The sequence below is a fragment of the Homalodisca vitripennis genome, chromosome 2 (genome assembly GCF_021130785.1).
Source record: "Homalodisca vitripennis isolate AUS2020 chromosome 2, UT_GWSS_2.1, whole genome shotgun sequence".
In the NCBI taxonomy this organism is placed as follows: domain Eukaryota; kingdom Metazoa; phylum Arthropoda; class Insecta; order Hemiptera; family Cicadellidae; genus Homalodisca; species Homalodisca vitripennis.
The window spans coordinates 234,933,518-234,953,151 of NC_060208.1; the positions used below are offsets into that span (position 1 = coordinate 234,933,518).

The 19,634-nt window shown below is 33.2% G+C and overlaps 1 protein-coding gene across 1 annotated transcript in view; it reads left to right on the forward strand.

The window, feature by feature from the left end:
- Positions 1–19,634, forward strand: part of LOC124355514 (high affinity cAMP-specific and IBMX-insensitive 3',5'-cyclic phosphodiesterase 8) — a 586,103-nt gene that overhangs the window by 1,085 nt on the left and 565,384 nt on the right. The window lies entirely within an intron of this gene.

Below are 19,634 nucleotides of genomic sequence, written 5' to 3' on the forward strand. Positions count from 1 at the left end.
TCAAAGATCGCATTATCCAGATTCACTTAGAAAATTCGTAGTTGACAGGTTTGAGATAAAAACTGAAGCAATGGCAGTTGAAATAGAGATAAACTGTGAATTGACCAATTAAATAATACAAAACGTTTCACTTTACAATATTATCATTATTGTATGTTTGTTTGAATCTACAAGTTGTTGCTGTTGTGGTTATTTTAGTTGACAATATTTTACTATTTTTGTTACCAATTATACTTTAGCACAATTCACAGCATAAAGTGCTCGTAAAAATGTAAGCTACTTGTCCTTCTTATTATTAGATTAATTCCTGGCCATTAGCGAATTTCAAATAAAAGTTCGTTATTAAGCTCCTTTCTACCTGTGAAGGAGTTCACAGATGCAGCTTTTCAAATATATGCGTATAATATTTACTTTATTGAACTTTTCCTGCAATAAAAATATTAACTTATGTGTAAAAAGTGTCTCTTTTGAGTTTTTCACTTATTGTAAAGACATATGATTCTTGTCCGAAATAGAAACGCCAATACTAGCTATACTAGAGTTTGAGTGTTAGGGACGACTTGGTTGCTTTTACTCTTTTATAAAGGTATTTTTCTTTCATTCATTGTTACTAACGTTCATGTAATCAATAGTACACCACTGAAAATTAGGTCCATCGATGTTTTTACCGGACCGAATGTCAGTCTGATCAATCTGTCAGTATTGAAAATGATACCGTGGTTAGCAATCAGTGTAAATCAATCATTTACGTATCATCGTACAGTAAGACATATCGTATTTCATGTGTGATGATATTCAGGGTGTCGAATTGAGAAATATATGATCTGTTCCAAGGACACTAGTTTTTTTAGTGCGAAAACTATATTTTTCCGCCAAGAGAATAGCATATTAGGCTCTTAAAAATTTAAAAAATCTGCAACATAGACCAAGTGTATAATAAAAGCTACATAAAAAATCTGCAACATAGACCAAGTGTATAATAAAAGCTACATCAAAAATCTACAACATAGACCAAGTGTATAATAAAAGCTACATAAAAAATCTGCAACATAGACCAAGTGTATAATAAAAGCTATATAAAAAATCTGCAACATAGACCAAGTGTATAATAAAAGCTACATAAAAAATCTGCAACATAGACCAAGTGTATAATAAAAGCTACATCAAAAATCTGCAACATAGACCAAGTGTATAATAAAAGCTACATAAAAAAATCTGCAACATAGGCCAAGTGTATAATAAAAGCTACATAAAAAAATCTGCAACATAGACCAAGTGTATAATAAAAGCTACATAAAAAATCTGCAACATAGACCAAGTGTATAATAAAAGCTACATAAAATAATCTGCAACATAGGCCAAGTGTATAATAAAAGCTACATAAAAAATCTGCAACATAGACCAAGTGTATAATAAAAGCTACATAAAAAATCTGCAACATAGACCAAGTGTATAATAAAAGCTACATAAAAAAGGTTAATTCTAAAAGAGACCATGTGCTCCTAACTCTACTTCCCTAAATTCGGGCTTTTCATTTAACCAATTTTCATTTTTACCCAGTGCACTATTAGTATTTTCATAAGTTCTGTTTGATCAATTTTGAACATGTGGCTTAATACTCTGTGATAATAGTGACCTTAAAAAGGACAATAATATGTGTGGTTATGTATAATTTTAGGGTTATTAAAATGTAGAGCTCTTTTAAAATGTAAAATCTATTCTTACATGTAAAGTACATTGTATACATCGTCTTCGGTTAATCCAAGGACTATAGCGTCTAAAAAAGTGAAACACTAATATGTAAAGGGTATTAAATAATCGACCGATCTATAAAGTACTTTAAAGAACATGATGGACCGATGCTGTATAAAAACATATTTCCGTCTTTTCTTTTCTGTAGGCCGATTTTAAGGGTCTTTATGGCTACCGAATTGCAGTGATGTAGTTAGAAACGTAAAAAAGAATCTGAGTGGGTTTTGGAAGTCATACATATGGTCAATAGAATACAAGCCAAGATAAAAAAGCTTTTATTGTGAATATAAAAAGTATAAATTATCTGGTTGGCAAAATACTACTAGTACACCTTGGTTTAATGTTTTCTTTTATATTTTAGACTTTCATTTGAGATGACATGCTGGGAAGGAGGGAGGGGCACAAAATCCCCTTCTTTCGTTACGCCACTGCTGAATTGTAGGAAGCGTGATGGCGTTGCCTACAATACACCGCCCAGCACGGGTGTGCTATGCTAGTGGGCCAACAACTGTGAGAGTTTGCTCACCTATTAGGAAGAGAGCGGCCTATCTCACAAGTCGGTGTGTACTCAAGCTCTTAACGCGACAGTCCTTGTTCTTACCACTTACTCAATCTGTGTACGACATTTATACTCGTTACTATACGATACATACAATACACCGCCCAGCACGGGTGTGCTATGCTAGTGGGCCAACAACTGTGAGAGTTTGCTCACCTATTAGGAAGAGAGCGGCCTATCTCACAAGTCGGTGTGTACTCAAGCTCTTAACGCGACAGTCCTTGTTCTTACCACTTACTCAATCTGTGTACGACATTTATACTCGTTACTATACGATACATACAATACACCGCCCAGCACGGGTGTGCTATGCTAGTGGGCCAACAACTGTGAGAGTTTGCTCACCTATTAGGAAGAGAGCGGCCTATCTCACAAGTCGGTGTGTACTCAAGCTCTTAACGCGACAGTCCTTGTTCTTACCACTTACTCAATCTGTGTACGACATTTATACTGGTTACTATACGACGCATACAGTAGACAGTTACTATACGATACTCCGTTGACCTTTCCAGCAAGAATTCGTGCGCAGCTTATTCATGACCGTATACAATGTTGGTATACACTTGTCTTTAAAACTTGTACGTTGTGTTTCGCGTCAACTTAAATTTTCATAACGTTATTTAATACCGACAATAACATTGTTTGTTTTTGTTTGGGAATTCTGAAATACAGAGATTTATGGTTTTCGTACGGTATGTTGATTTATTTTTAATCAGTTCGGTTCAGAAAGATACGTACTAAACTGATTTACACAATTTTTGGAAAGAGAGCACGTGAATTCATTATAATATGTTATCGGTATTTGTAAGTGTACCTTTTGATTCATCATCGATCATACTCCTCATATGATAAGCCTTACATCGGTCCAGTTTTATCAGCCATAATTGTGGGGATAAACTCTAATCGTAGAAGAAAGTGTGCTTTTGCGCTGTTTCAATTTCAGGTAAAGATCCTAACACAGAGTGCAAAGCGAGTAGTCTAACTTAAAATGCCCATAAAAGATTTTTAGGAAGAATTAATAACCACAAAACTGTTACTTGACTGTTAGTCGCCTTACTCAATCAGAAGATAGACTGAAACCTTGTTGGAAATTGGGGATAAAGGAATTTCTTTCAGAATTTCGCTATTTTTTTCCAATGTTTCATTCTTTAATCCACTTAGTCGTTGTTACTCTTATTTTGAAGAATAACAGTCTGATTGGTCGTCTGGTGAAGTGTAACATTGGGCTACGGCAATGAAGATATTAAACGTTCTGAATAATCCAGGTTTGAACTAAATTGCCGAAAATTTTCTAAGATAGATTATACAAATTTATTACAGTTTTGAAGAATAACAGTCTGATTGGTCGTCTGGTGAAGTGTAACATTGGGCTACGGCAATGAAGATATTAAACGTTCTGAATAATCCAGGTCTGAACTAAATTGCCGAAAATTTTCTAAGATAGATTATACAAATTTATTACAGTTTTGAAGAATAACAGTCTGATTGGTCGTCTGGTGAAGTGTAACATTGGGCTACGGCAATGCAGATATTAAACGTTCTGAATAATCCAGGTTTGAACTAAATTGCCGAAAATTTTCTAAGATAGATTTTACAAATTTATTACAGTTTTGAAGAATAACAGTCTGATTGGTCGTCTGGTGAAGTGTAACATTGGGCTACGGCAATGAAGATATTAAACGTTCTGAATAATCCAGGTTTGAACTAAATTGCCGAACATTTTCTAAGATAGATTATACAAATTTATTACAGTTTTGAAGAATAACAGTCTGATTGGTCGTCTGGTGAAGTGTAACATTGGGCTACGGCAGTGAAGATATTAAACGTTCTGAATAATCCAGGTTTGAACTAAATTGCCGAAAATTTTCTAAGATAGATTATACAAATTTATTACAGTTTTGAAGAATAACAGTCTGATTGGTCGTCTGGTGAAGTGTAACATTGGGCTACGGCAATGAAGATATTAAACGTTCTGAATAATCCAGGTTTGAACTAAATTGCCGAAAATTTTCTAAGATAGATTATACAAATTTATTACAGTTTTGAAGAATAACAGTCTGATTGGTCGTCTGGTGAAGTGTAACATTGGGCTACGGCAATGAAGATATTAAACGTTCTGAATAATCCAGGTTTGAACTAAATTGCCGAAAATTTTCTAAGATAGATTATACAAATTTATTACAGTTTTGAAGAATAACAGTCTGATTGGTCGTCTGGTGAAGTGTAACATTGGGCTACGGCAGTGAAGATATTAAACGTTCTGAATAATCCAGGTTTGAACTAAATTGCCGAAAATTTTCTAAGATAGATTATACAAATTTATTACAGTTTTGAAGAATAACAGTCTGATTGGTCGTCTGGTGAAGTGTAACATTGGGCTACGGCAATGAAGATATTAAACGTTCTGAATAATCCAGGTTTGAACTAAATTGCCGAAAATTTTCTAAGATAGATTATACAAATTTATTACAGTTTTGAAGAATAACAGTCTGATTGGTCGTCTGGTGAAGTGTAACATTGGGCTACGGCAGTGAAGATATTAAACGTTCTGAATAATCCAGGTTTGAACTAAATTGCCGAAAATTTTCTAAGATAGATTATACAAATTTATTACAGTTTTGAAGAATAACAGTCTGATTGGTCGTCTGGTGAAGTGTAACATTGGGCTACGGCAGTGAAGATATTAAACGTTCTGAATAATCCAGGTTTGAACTAAATTGCCGAAAATTTTCTAAGATAGATTATACAAATTTATTACAGTTTTGAAGAATAACAGTCTGATTGGTCGTCTGGTGAAGTGTAACATTGGGCTACGGCAATGAAGATATTAAACGTTCTGAATAATCCAGGTTTGAACTAAATTGCCGAAAATTTTCTAAGATAGATTATACAAATTTATTACAGTTTTGAAGAATAACAGTCTGATTGGTCGTCTGGTGAAGTGTAACATTGGGCTACGGCAATGAAGATATTAAACGTTCTGAATAATCCAGGTTTGAACTAAATTGCCGAAATTTTCTAAGATAGATTATACAAATTTATTACAGTTTTGAAGAATAACAGTCTGATTGGTCGTCTGGTGAAGTGTAACATTGGGCTACGGCAATGAAGATATTAAACGTTCTGAATAATCCAGGTTTGAACTAAATTGCCGAAAATTTTCTAAGATAGATTATACAAATTTATTACAGTTTTGAAGAATAACAGTCTGATTGGTCGTCTGGTGAAGTGTAACATTGGGCTACGGCAATGAAGATATTAAACGTTCTGAATAATCCAGGTTTGAACTAAATTGCCGAACATTTTCTAAGATAGATTATACAAATTTATTACAGTTTTGAAGAATAACAGTCTGATTGGTCGTCTGGTGAAGTGTAACATTGGGCTACGGCAATGAAGATATTAAACGTTCTGAATAATCCAGGTTTGAACTAAATTGCCGAAAATTTTCTAAGATAGATTATACAAATTTATTACAGTTTTGAAGAATAACAGTCTGATTGGTCGTCTGGTGAAGTGTAACATTGGGCTACGGCAGTGAAGATATTAAACGTTCTGAATAATCCAGGTCTGAACTAAATTGCCGAAAATTTTCTAAGATAGATTATACAAATTTATTACAGTTTTGAAGAATAACAGTCTGATTGGTCGTCTGGTGAAGTGTAACATTGGGCTACGGCAATGAAGATATTAAACGTTCTGAATAATCCAGGTTTGAACTAAATTGCCGAAAATTTTCTAAGATAGATTATACAAATTTATTACAGTTTTGAAGAATAACAGTCTGATTGGTCGTCTGGTGAAGTGTAACATTGGGCTACGGCAATGAAGATATTAAACGTTCTGAATAATCCAGGTTTGAACTAAATTGCCGAACATTTTCTAAGATAGATTATACAAATTTATTACAGTTTTGAAGAATAACAGTCTGATTGGTCGTCTGGTGAAGTGTAACATTGGGCTACGGCAATGAAGATATTAAACGTTCTGAATAATCCAGGTTTGAACTAAATTGCCGAAAATTTTCTAAGATAGATTATACAAATTTATTACAGTTTTGAAGAATAACAGTCTGATTGGTCGTCTGGTGAAGTGTAACATTGGGCTACGGCAATGAAGATATTAAACGTTCTGAATAATCCAGGTTTGAACTAAATTGCCGAAAATTTTCTAAGATAGATTATACAAATTTATTACAGTTTTGAAGAATAACAGTCTGATTGGTCGTCTGGTGAAGTGTAACATTGGGCTACGGCAATGAAGATATTAAACGTTCTGAATAATCCAGGTTTGAACTAAATTGCCGAAAATTTTCTAAGATAGATTATACAAATTTATTACAGTTTTGAAGAATAACAGTCTGATTGGTCGTCTGGTGAAGTGTAACATTGGGCTACGGCAATGAAGATATTAAACGTTCTGAATAATCCAGGTTTGAACTAAATTGCCGAAAATTTTCTAAGATAGATTATACAAATTTATTACAGTTTTGAAGAATAACAGTCTGATTGGTCGTCTGGTGAAGTGTAACATTGGGCTACGGCAATGAAGATATTAAACGTTCTGAATAATCCAGGTTTGAACTAAATTGCCGAAAATTTTCTAAGATAGATTATACAAATTTATTACAGTTTTGAAGAATAACAGTCTGATTGGTCGTCTGGTGAAGTGTAACATTGGGCTACGGCAATGAAGATATTAAACGTTCTGAATAATCCAGGTTTGAACTAAATTGCCGAAAATTTTCTAAGATAGATTATACAAATTTATTACAGTTTTGAAGAATAACAGTCTGATTGGTCGTCTGGTGAAGTGTAACATTGGGCTACGGCAATGAAGATATTAAACGTTCTGAATAATCCAGGTTTGAACTAAATTGCCGAAAATTTTCTAAGATAGATTATACAAATTTATTACAGTTTTGAAGAATAACAGTCTGATTGGTCGTCTGGTGAAGTGTAACATTGGGCTACGGCAATGAAGATATTAAACGTTCTGAATAATCCAGGTTTGAACTAAATTGCCGAAAATTTTCTAAGATAGATTATACAAATTTATTACAGTTTTGAAGAATAACAGTCTGATTGGTCGTCTGGTGAAGTGTAACATTGGGCTACGGCAATGAAGATATTAAACGTTCTGAATAATCCAGGTTTGAACTAAATTGCCGAAAATTTTCTAAGATAGATTATACAAATTTATTACAGTTTTGAAGAATAACAGTCTGATTGGTCGTCTGGTGAAGTGTAACATTGGGCTACGGCAATGAAGATATTAAACGTTCTGAATAATCCAGGTTTGAACTAAATTGCCGAAAATTTTCTAAGATAGATTATACAAATTTATTACAGTTTTGAAGAATAACAGTCTGATTGGTCGTCTGGTGAAGTGTAACATTGGGCTACGGCAATGAAGATATTAAACGTTCTGAATAATCCAGGTTTGAACTAAATTGCCGAAAATTTTCTAAGATAGATTATACAAATTTATTACAGTTTTGAAGAATAACAGTCTGATTGGTCGTCTGGTGAAGTGTAACATTGGGCTACGGCAATGAAGATATTAAACGTTCTGAATAATCCAGGTTTGAACTAAATTGCCGAACATTTTCTAAGATAGATTATACAAATTTATTACAGTTTTGAAGAATAACAGTCTGATTGGTCGTCTGGTGAAGTGTAACATTGGGCTACGGCAATGAAGATATTAAACGTTCTGAATAATCCAGGTCTGAACTAAATTGCCGAAAATTTTCTAAGATAGATTATACAAATTTATTACAGTTTTGAAGAATAACAGTCTGATTGGTCGTCTGGTGAAGTGTAACATTGGGCTACGGCAATGAAGATATTAAACGTTCTGAATAATCCAGGTTTGAACTAAATTGCCGAACATTTTCTAAGATAGATTATACAAATTTATTACAGTTTTGAAGAATAACAGTCTGATTGGTCGTCTGGTGAAGTGTAACATTGGGCTACGGCAATGAAGATATTAAACGTTCTGAATAATCCAGGTTTGAACTAAATTGCCGAAAATTTTCTAAGATAGATTATACAAATTTATTACAGTTTTGAAGAATAACAGTCTGATTGGTCGTCTGGTGAAGTGTAACATTGGGCTACGGCAATGAAGATATTAAACGTTCTGAATAATCCAGGTTTGAACTAAATTGCCGAAAATTTTCTAAGATAGATTATACAAATTTATTACAGTTTTGAAGAATAACAGTCTGATTGGTCGTCTGGTGAAGTGTAACATTGGGCTACGGCAATGAAGATATTAAACGTTCTGAATAATCCAGGTTTGAACTAAATTGCCGAAAATTTTCTAAGATAGATTATACAAATTTATTACAGTTTTGAAGAATAACAGTCTGATTGGTCGTCTGGTGAAGTGTAACATTGGGCTACGGCAGTGAAGATATTAAACGTTCTGAATAATCCAGGTTTGAACTAAATTGCCGAAAATTTTCTAAGATAGATTATACAAATTTATTACAGTTTTGAAGAATAACAGTCTGATTGGTCGTCTGGTGAAGTGTAACATTGGGCTACGGCAATGAAGATATTAAACGTTCTGAATAATCCAGGTTTGAACTAAATTGCCGAAAATTTTCTAAGATAGATTATACAAATTTATTACAGTTTTGAAGAATAACAGTCTGATTGGTCGTCTGGTGAAGTGTAACATTGGGCTACGGCAATGAAGATATTAAACGTTCTGAATAATCCAGGTTTGAACTAAATTGCCGAAAATTTTCTAAGATAGATTATACAAATTTATTACAGTTTTGAAGAATAACAGTCTGATTGGTCGTCTGGTGAAGTGTAACATTGGGCTACGGCAATGAAGATATTAAACGTTCTGAATAATCCAGGTTTGAACTAAATTGCCGAAAATTTTCTAAGATAGATTATACAAATTTATTACAATTTTGAAGAATAACAGTCTGATTGGTCGTCTGGTGAAGTGTAACATTGGGCTACGGCAATGAAGATATTAAACGTTCTGAATAATCCAGGTTTGAACTAAATTGCCGAAAATTTTCTAAGATAGATTATACAAATTTATTACAGTTTTGAAGAATAACAGTCTGATTGGTCGTCTGGTGAAGTGTAACATTGGGCTACGGCAATGAAGATATTAAACGTTCTGAATAATCCAGGTTTGAACTAAATTGCCGAAACATTTTCTAAGATAGATTATACAAATTTATTACAGTTTTGAAGAATAACAGTCTGATTGGTCGTCTGGTGAAGTGTAACATTGGGCTACGGCAATGAAGATATTAAACGTTCTGAATAATCCAGGTCTGAACTAAATTGCCGAACATTTTCTAAGATAGATTATACAAATTTATTACAGTTTTGAAGAATAACAGTCTGATTGGTCGTCTGGTGAAGTGTAACATTGGGCTACGGCAGTGAAGATATTAAACGTTCTGAATAATCCAGGTTTGAACTAAATTGCCGAAAATTTTCTAAGATAGATTATACAAATTTATTACAGTTTTGAAGAAACCCTTTAAAGGTAATAGCAAGCCATTTGACAAACAAAATAGTTAAGGATACTTCAATAAATATATAATTTTAAAACAGGTATACTCTCGAAGTTCTACATTGCATGGCGACAAGCTCTAGTATTACGCTGTACTGATAAGTTTCCATGGGTTTAGCTGAACTCGCATTATCATTCTGTTAATGTTTCATTAAAGAGAGTGCTAGCTGGTTCCAGGTATTAATTCTACTTTAGCTGGAGAGGGAGGGATTTAAAATGCGTGCAATAAGTGTAGAAAATACTCAAGGTTTACTGTACTCAAATAGTGAATATAACTTTTGTTACGGATGCATTCGACGAATCGGCATAAAATAGTAATTTGTAAGTAAATTGGTACAAAAATATTTACTTCAAGCTGCACCCCACATTCTCGTGAAACAACATCATAAAATTGTACAACCTTGTTTACATTTAAGACCTGCACACTTTCTTCTGTTTCATGTTTTGTTACTATATGCTGTTGTTTACTCCAGGGGTGTTTGTGGTTTCGACCTAGTCCTGTCAGTTATAACTTTGTGTCAAATGTCCTACTTTTATATAGAGAAAAAACTAGAGGTAAAATTTGACTTGTAAACGACAAAAAACTACGAGATTATTTTGAAGAAATATTTAACTTGTTGGTGTGCAAATGCTGGTTTGAATGATTGGTTGTAGTGAATTGTTGTTTTTATAAGCAAAACTTAATTGCGAAAAGGAATGTTTTCCAACGTGCATGTGCGAATTCTAAATTAAATGGAAGCACATTTATCTTGGATGTAGTTCAATTAGATTATGGGTTCCTACAAATGTATTGACAATAGTTTTAGGCAATACTGAGTAACTCTAGTCTGGATGAAAAATGGTTCCTAGAAAAAATTGATAAAGTAAGAAACGAATGAATAAACGACTAGTAATGGTTATTTATATTTATCTATCCAACATTCTGGACATTTAACCATGCATATTTATTGTTGTAGCTTGTATTAAATACGTGTTTTAAAAGATAAAAATTCTTGTTTAATTTCCATTGTGAAGGGCAATTTTTCCGATGACTTTTTTTGCGATTTAAAAAAAGTGTTACCTGGGATACTTTAAACAAGAATTAAAATGCCTAACGTAATTTTGCTCGTGGTTGCTTCATTAATGTAAACATTAAAATTGTTATTTAACAAGTTTACAGTTGAGACTTCTGATTGGTCCTACTGAAGGACAAATTAGAGTTTACAGTCACTGTAGAGATATATCATTGAAAGCCTGGGCTGCGGCAAACAATATCGTTTAATGCATTTTTAGTTCTGAGATATATTGTTTAAACTTCGCATGATTATAGAAAACTATTTTCTTATGATAACTAGTATTAAAGTTATTAATAGATATTGCGTTACATTATTAATAATTTGTTAATCCAAACGCCCAGGTTCACAATGATATGTCTCGTACTAGTCATTAAAATACTGAATTTGCATTCTAAAGCTCTTCAGTTACATGTAGACATACAAAGTAGGTTTTTTACACATGAACTGATGACGTTGCTTGCGGTTAGCAGATAAAAATTTTATCACTTTTAGATAGAAATACGAGTAACTTGTTTGAAGTATGAAGGCCAACACAAATTCACTGAACTGTTTGGTCTCCATTATTATTTTGGCTAGACGGGCCATTTATATAGAAAATGATGGAAACAACATGAATGGCATCGTTAGCAAAGAATACCGTATTCAAAACGTGTAATTCCCCGACCTGAAAAGGACGTTGTCGTTTTCTTGTTTCCACACCCGTCACAATTACTCGCAATTTCGATACTTCAATTTCCACAGCTTTCAGTTAATAAACATCCATACAAAGTTATTAAATTAAAAAGTTCTGAAACACTTCTGCATACTAATATACTATGCTGGGAAATGGTACTTTATAAATTAAAAAAAGCTTTTAGAAAAAGATCAAACGAAGTAGTATTTTACAGAAGTACGGAGAGCCTAATAGTGTTTCTTTTACTGTAAAAGGTTAAAAAAGAAATTTTGGCCACATATCGAAATTTCAAAAAAATATTTGGACTAGTACATATAACAAAATACAAATGGAATGCTAGAGACATTTTAAATTAAAATCAATGGTGCTTATTCTCTTAAATATGGTGTATTAGGCAAATGTACATAAATATGCATGCATACTCAGTAACAGTTAGAGTTATAAGGAGGTATTTCTCAATAAAAGCTCTCGCCATCCGTAAATAAAAGTTCTCACCAAATCTTAGTTGATAACCCAGAGGTTTTGATTGTTCACGTTTTGTAATATATTTAATCTTATAAATGTTTTCCTCTTGTTTGTTACATTTAGCGATAAAAAGACAAACTTTAAACTGTATAATAGATTTCCAATTACCAAAATACTCAATTCATTAAAAGCGTTTCTTAGCTGGAAAACATACTTTCCGCCAGACTGTTTCCAATTACTCTAATAGACATCTGATGGTTCGTTGGGAAATCCGAGATGGAAGAGATTAGCTGCAAAATAACTGTTAAGCTCGCCACCCGTTGTGAAAGGACAATAAACAGCACTCAGACAAAAAGTAGTGACCAACAGGTAAGGGTTGGGTTGATGGGGGGGGGGGGGGGTGGTCTGAGTGTGGGGTAAAGGGGGGGAGCTAGGGTGGAGCCATCCTGTGATTACGTTCTTGTTTCAATATTTGCCGGATGTCAGTAGTGTTTTCATATGTTGGGAAGTGGCATCTCGGCGGACTCTTACTTTGGGTTTACTCCAGAGTTTATTATAGACAAGTAATACAGACCCTGTCCCCATAAAAACAACGTTAAATTTAAAACACATTTACGGCTTTATTTTCGGTCTTAGAATTAACCAAAGGGTTAGAGTAAACCTAAAAGGTATTTTGCAAGGTTTCAGTAAAATATTCACAGTTTGGTTATAGCTATCAACATACTTGTTTTAAACTTTTCTTTGAAAACTCTGTCTAATTAACTTAAAATAACAAAGTTACCATGAAATTAAATTTAGGAATACAAAAAATGGACTTACCAAAAGGTTCATGTCCTTTTCTTTGTCCATATCATTGGAAAGGATATTCAATAGTCTTATGCAACTTTTAAGAAACTAATGTAACATTGTTTCCGATAGCCATGTCAACCAAAAATGTTTATATGTGAGTTCTAGATTGATTTTCGTTAAATACAATTGGTCGGAAGTGTACTATAACAGTTTAGTTTAAAAAGAACAGGTCTTCACGAACAGTTTAATATGCTATTAGTTTAAAAATATAAAGTTTTCGATTTTTAGTGATTTTCTTTAACGTCCGGTAGAATCGGACATTAGGATTCAAAGTGTTAAAAGTGTTATTAATACACATTCAAATTGGTTTGTCCTCATGGCTAAAATCAAAACGATTGCAATTAAAGTTAGCTTATAAGGTATATATTTCAGCCATATACGGCCTGTCCCGATAGACCTGGCGGATAAGATAACATTCTATGGAAAGATCTTATCAAATAGAATAATGGCAGAGTCGAACAATGTACGAGGTTGTCATAGATAGAAAGTGCTCCAGTAAGAACAGGATTTGAACTTGATCTTGCTCTAACGCGGAGACAAAATCCGATGCCTTTCACGTCCCGAGAAACTGGTCTCCAGCTAATTAGCAATTAATAAGAATTGAAATTTAAAAGTTGAAATTCCTCCGAGTTGAAAACTTTAATGTTGGAGCTCCATCGTTGCTTGACCACTAGTGGAAATATAAAAGTTAACGTATCATAACTTTTAAAAGGTATATAATTTAAAAGAGTATCTTTTTAATAAAACCAATAAAAGAAATTTTACACAGGAAAAATATTACTAAGCACATCTATTGAAATATATTAAAATGAACTTGTAATTAAATTAATTCTGTAATAGGAGTGAAAAACCTGAAATAAGAATTACTCGCATATTGCTTAACTTCTGGCCCCCTTAATCATGAAAACTGAGAAATTGGGACCTGATGACTAATTCTAATGATTTATGAATAATTCAAATTTTTAAATATCATAGGACGCTGTAGTATTATACAAGTGCTTTTTCTAAGAAAATAATTAACTTCGACTCCAGAGACCCTCTCTATTGTCTAAAATAGTTAAAGTGTTACTGAAATCGTGGGAGCTATTCAATCAAATACACAGAATGCTGTAGAGAAATTGCGGGCGAAGTCGCGGTTATGTACTAGTTTTGTTGTATAATTTTGAAATTTAAACTGATTTCGGATAACTTAAAGGATGTAACGCATTCTTACTGCGACGCCTCACTAAGATTTCACACGATCAATATTGTCAATATTTTAAGAGCCAGGTGGACAATTTATTCATAGTACCTATCCACCTGTTAATTAATAAAACTCTTTGTCCTCAATTACATTTTATGTACATTACTTGTAAAGAATTGCAATAAATTATTAAACTTACCAATTTAATTTTTAATTGAGTGGTTTAAAGTTGAAAAGTATATTCAAAAATGTCTTATGTCCGGAATATATTTTACAGAGCGATCCGACCATTTAAAATAAAATAGTTAATTGTGTGAATGCCAGTTATGATATTTTAAAGGTTAGTTTGATAATTATGGTGAAGACAATTATCTTAATCACAAGCTGCAGCATAGCAAATGTACGAGTAGACCGAGAACGAGTCGTTATTTGTTTAGCTGTGGTAATTTTGCTGAACAACGGCGATTATTAAACGCTTGGGCAATGGCGGCTTGAAGGTGTGATGTGAAAGCGATTGTAGGTCATATTGCAAATTGAACAAATTTACATATCGTATTTCCTGTGCCAATCGGGCGTAACTAATACGATTCGAATTTACAACATATTAATATTAATCGTCCATTCCAGACATCAGATAAGTCCTCGACCACCAACGTTAATTGCTCTTTATTAAAAGCCATTATTTAAGACCTGTTATTAGATCTAACGTACGTTGTATACACCGCCACTAATTGTTTTTGTGCAAAAGCATAAATTGGAATTCCAGTTTTAAAACATTAATTGGCACCTAAGAAAATATTATATACTCGTTATAAGGTATGTAAGGTTTGATTTGTATCTTGGATGTAGTTCAATTAGATTATAGGTTCTTACAAATGTATGTCAAATAGTTTTAAGTAACACCGAGTTACCCTTATCTGGATTATTATAAAAAATGATAAGGTAAGATACGTGAATAAACCACTGGCATTTGGCATTTGCCATTGGGTATCAACACTGTGGACAGTCAAACATGAATATGTATTGTTGAAGCTAATATTAAGTACGTGTTTTAAAAAGATAGTCTTGTTTAATTTCCATTCTAAAGGGCAATTGTTCCGAAGATTTTATTGTATTTTATGACTTCAAAACCGTGTTGCCTGGGATTCTTTAACAAGAATTAAAATGCCTAACGTAATTCTGCTCGTGATTGTTTCATTAATGAACAGAGATGACTGGAAATTAATGCAAAATAGTGTGAATTCTATTCTGAGATGTTGTTAAAAAGCTTACTTTGTGACAGAAGAATAGGGTTTTAGATTCCGTAAAATAAAAGTATAGTTGTTTTAGAAATACGGAAAAGTTTATATTAAAAAATCAATACAGTGGTAATTTAAGAAAATAAAAAGGAACACATTGGAAGTAAATAACTAACAATATAATTTACTGGCTGATTAATAATATTATTGTACCCTGACAAAAATATGTTCTTTACTCCAGTGTACTCGAGAATGAAATACACAATATTTTAAGCCAAATGTACTTCAGTCCCCTCCATATCGATCTCAAAACGAAAATATAGTCAACACAAAAAATAAACAATTTTGAAGTTTAAAATTGTTCTTACGGAATAAACCTCTCAGTAGTTTTACTAAGCCAGCTTTCAAGCTTGTATACTTTGTAAGTTTATGTATATGTTACTATAAAGAACTTGAGTGAAGCATCGAAATTTAACAAATTTGTTTGGTAAGGATGTAAAGATGACATTTTAATGACCTTAATTTTGACATCTTCTTTATTTACTCGGACATTTAATCTATATTAAATTTGGAAGAAAATATATTTAATAGCACACTAGCCATAATCCCAGCTGATTATCTCTTACGCAATAAAAAGTGTTCTTAAAAGTTTAAAACAATAGGTTTTAACATGAAACACTATAGTAATAGCAATTTAAAGTCTGATTCGAGTTTTCCATTTTCGTAATAACTAGTTTTATATTTAAGGGGTAATAAATCCATATCAGTTCTCCATGTTCTTTTGTAATCTTTTCAAAATGTTAAACCGATCCGGTCTGGGCCCGCTTAAAATTAATGCCTACAAATCTTTAACAGATAAGATTAATAGGTTGTAGTACTCGGACTCAGAAAAGAGTCTTTTATTTTGCGAATATATATTAATGAGAATGTTGAGTGCGGCTCCAGTTCACCTTCCTCTTTGTTCAGCTTCTAGAATATTCAATAATAATTCAATAATTCTTTATTGATGCTACAAAACAGATATAAATCCAATAACATTGCAGCATTTAATACAAATAATTTTACAATATTATTAAAGCTCGTACATATAAATTATTTTAAGCAATATTAATAAATAAATCATATATTATTGAAGACATTTTAAATAAATGGTAACACAATATAAGAATGAATTTATAAATAAATTAGGACATAGTCAAACCAAGCAAAGTTTAAATTAGTTTCTAAAAATTTCAATATTATTGTACACAAATAATTCTTGTAAATGAATAGTATAACTTTAAGCTTATCCAATGATGAATTAGTTTAGTATAATATGACGTTGTCACAAACTTAAGGAATCTGGAGTCACATTCGTTTGAAGCGTAACAAAAAAAGTTGACGACGGAGCTTAAAATATACTTTTTACAACGTTTCAATATCAGAGACACTTAGACTACAAAATATAGTATAATCTAGGTGAAGAGATATCCTCATTGTCAGATCAGATGCACAAGTGAATACACTACTATGTTTTAGATACGATCTCTGAGCACAGTGGATCAATCGACTTTTCTACACATAATGTAGCTACGGTGGGAAGTATTGATTCAACATTCACATTGAACCACAGCTACGTCATATGTAGATTAATGGGTTCTAATAATCATAAAATACCAAAAATATCATTCATACTAGCCTTTTGTTATTATACTTTGCCTGTGAAAACCGGTTCCGGATCAAACTCTTGTTAGTCAAAGTTACATAGATCTTGACTGTGTAATTAATTAAAAATTAATCCAACATTGACTGAACTTGTAAACAGCATTCTACTCATAAAAGTGGGGAATGTTAATTTAAACTATAAATTGAGTAATATAATGAATGTGATTCGTTTCTTATAGTTAGAGTACAATTAGAGACGTAAAGTTAATTGGAACTTGAAACTTTCCAGTGATGATAGTCAGGAGCAAAGTTCGCTACCAACTCAATATCTATGTAGACTGGAAAACTGAGTAATAATTACTCCCACAATGTCTGCACTTGTTATTTTATTTACACATAGGCTAATTTTATTATTTTATTTTAATTAGAAAACATACTGTATGGCCGCTTAATTGTATATTAATTAACACTATTAGTAGCTATACCGTTTCGTGGCAACTAATGAACCTGCATATATATTTATAACTATAAACAGACCACACAAAGGCATTTTTTAAATCAATCTATAATCTAAAAGGAGACACACTTAAAGTTAATTTTGCTATTTTTGGTTTGTTTATTTAGATTTATTTATGATGATGACATAAAATTCATAAATATTCATAAAAATAGCATTAGCCTCCAAGAAATAATAAACTTTAGTTATAAACGATTCTTCTAAAATATAACTAATTGAAAGATAACAACACGTAATGTATAAATAAAGCTCACCAAACCCACACACTAGAACCATTCATACTGGTTGAGGTTTCCCTTTTGGTTAATTTTACCCTTCAGGTGCTACATCTCTAGTCATGCAATTGTACTGAAGTTGACAGTGATATTGGGAGGGCGACTTTTGTACAGTTAATTGTCAATTAAGTATTAAAGGACGTTTAATCGAATGCGATGAACCGGAGATTCGATTTCGGAAGAAGCTTTGATTGAATCATCTTTTAATAGAAAATATTTTCCTGCGGTGTTAAATAACATTCTGTAATATGAACGTTGTTCCTTTATACATTGATTGACCCTGTATAAAACCGCAAACGACCCTATTCTGAGCTGGAACTATCACAAATACCCAGTATATTACGTTATGTGTCATGAGCAAGTCATAAAAGTCGGGACATAGCAAATACGTGGATTCCTCTCATGTGACAAACAGGTTGTCTACTAGGGGTTCCTTATACATTGATTGACCCTGTATAAAACCGCAAACGACCCTATTCTGAGCTGGAACTATCACAAATACCCAGTATATTAACGTTATGTGTCATGAGCAAGTCATAAAAGTCGGGACATAGCAAACACGTGGATTCCTCTCATGTGACAAACAGGTTGTCTACTAGGGGTTCCTTTATACATTGTTTGACCCTGTATAAAACCGCAAACGACCCTATTCTGAGCTGGAACTATCACAAATACCCAGTATATTACGTTATGTGTCATGAGCAAGTCATAAAAGTCGGGACATAGCAAACACGTGGATTCCTCTCATGTGACAAACAGGTTGTCTACTATTGTTTGACCCTGTATAAAACCGCAAACGACCCTATTCTGTCTATCACAATACCCAGGTACAGGTTGTCTACTAGGGGTTCCTTTATACATTGTTTGACCCTGTATAAAACCGCAAACGACCCTATTCTGAGCTGGAACTATCACAAATACCCAGTATATTACGTTATGTGTCATGAGCAAGTCATAAAAGTCGGGACATAGCAAACACGTGGATTCCTCTCATGTGACAAACAGGTTGTCTACTAGGGGTTCCTTTATACATTGTTTGACCCTGTATAAAACCGCAAACGACCCTATTCTGAGCTGGAACTATCACAAATACCCAGTATATTACGTTATGTGTCATGAGCAAGTCATAAAAATTCGGGACATAGCAAACACGTGGATTCCTCTCATGTGACAAACAGGTTGTCTACTAGGGGTTCCTTTATACATTGTTTGACCCTGTATAAAACCGCAAACGACCCTATTCTGAGCTGGAACTATCACAAATACCCAGTATATTACGTTATGTGTCATGAGCAAGTCATAAAAGTCGGGACATAGCAAACACGTGGATTTCCTCTCATGTGACAAACAGGTTGTCTACTAGGGGTTCCTTTATACATTGTTTGACCCTGTATAAAACCGCAAACGACCCTATTCTGAGCTGGAACTATCACAAATACCCAGTATATTACGTTATGTGTCATGAGCAAGTCATAAAAGTCGGGACATAGCAAACACGTGGATTCTCTCATGTGACAAACAGGTTGTCTACTAGGGGTTCCTTTATACATTGTTTGACCCTGTATAAAACCGCAAACGACCCTATTCTGAGCTGGAACTATCACAAATACCCAGTATATTACGTTATGTGTCATGAGCAAGTCATAAAAGTCGGGACATAGCAAACACGTGGATTCCTCTCATGTGACAAACAGGTTGTCTACTAGGGGTTCCTTTATACATTGTTTGACCCTGTATAAAACCGCAAACGACCCTATTCTGAGCTGGAACTATCACAAATACCCAGTATATTACGTTATGTGTCATGAGCAAGTCATAAAAGTCGGGACATAGCAAACACGTGGATTCCTCTCATGTGACAAAC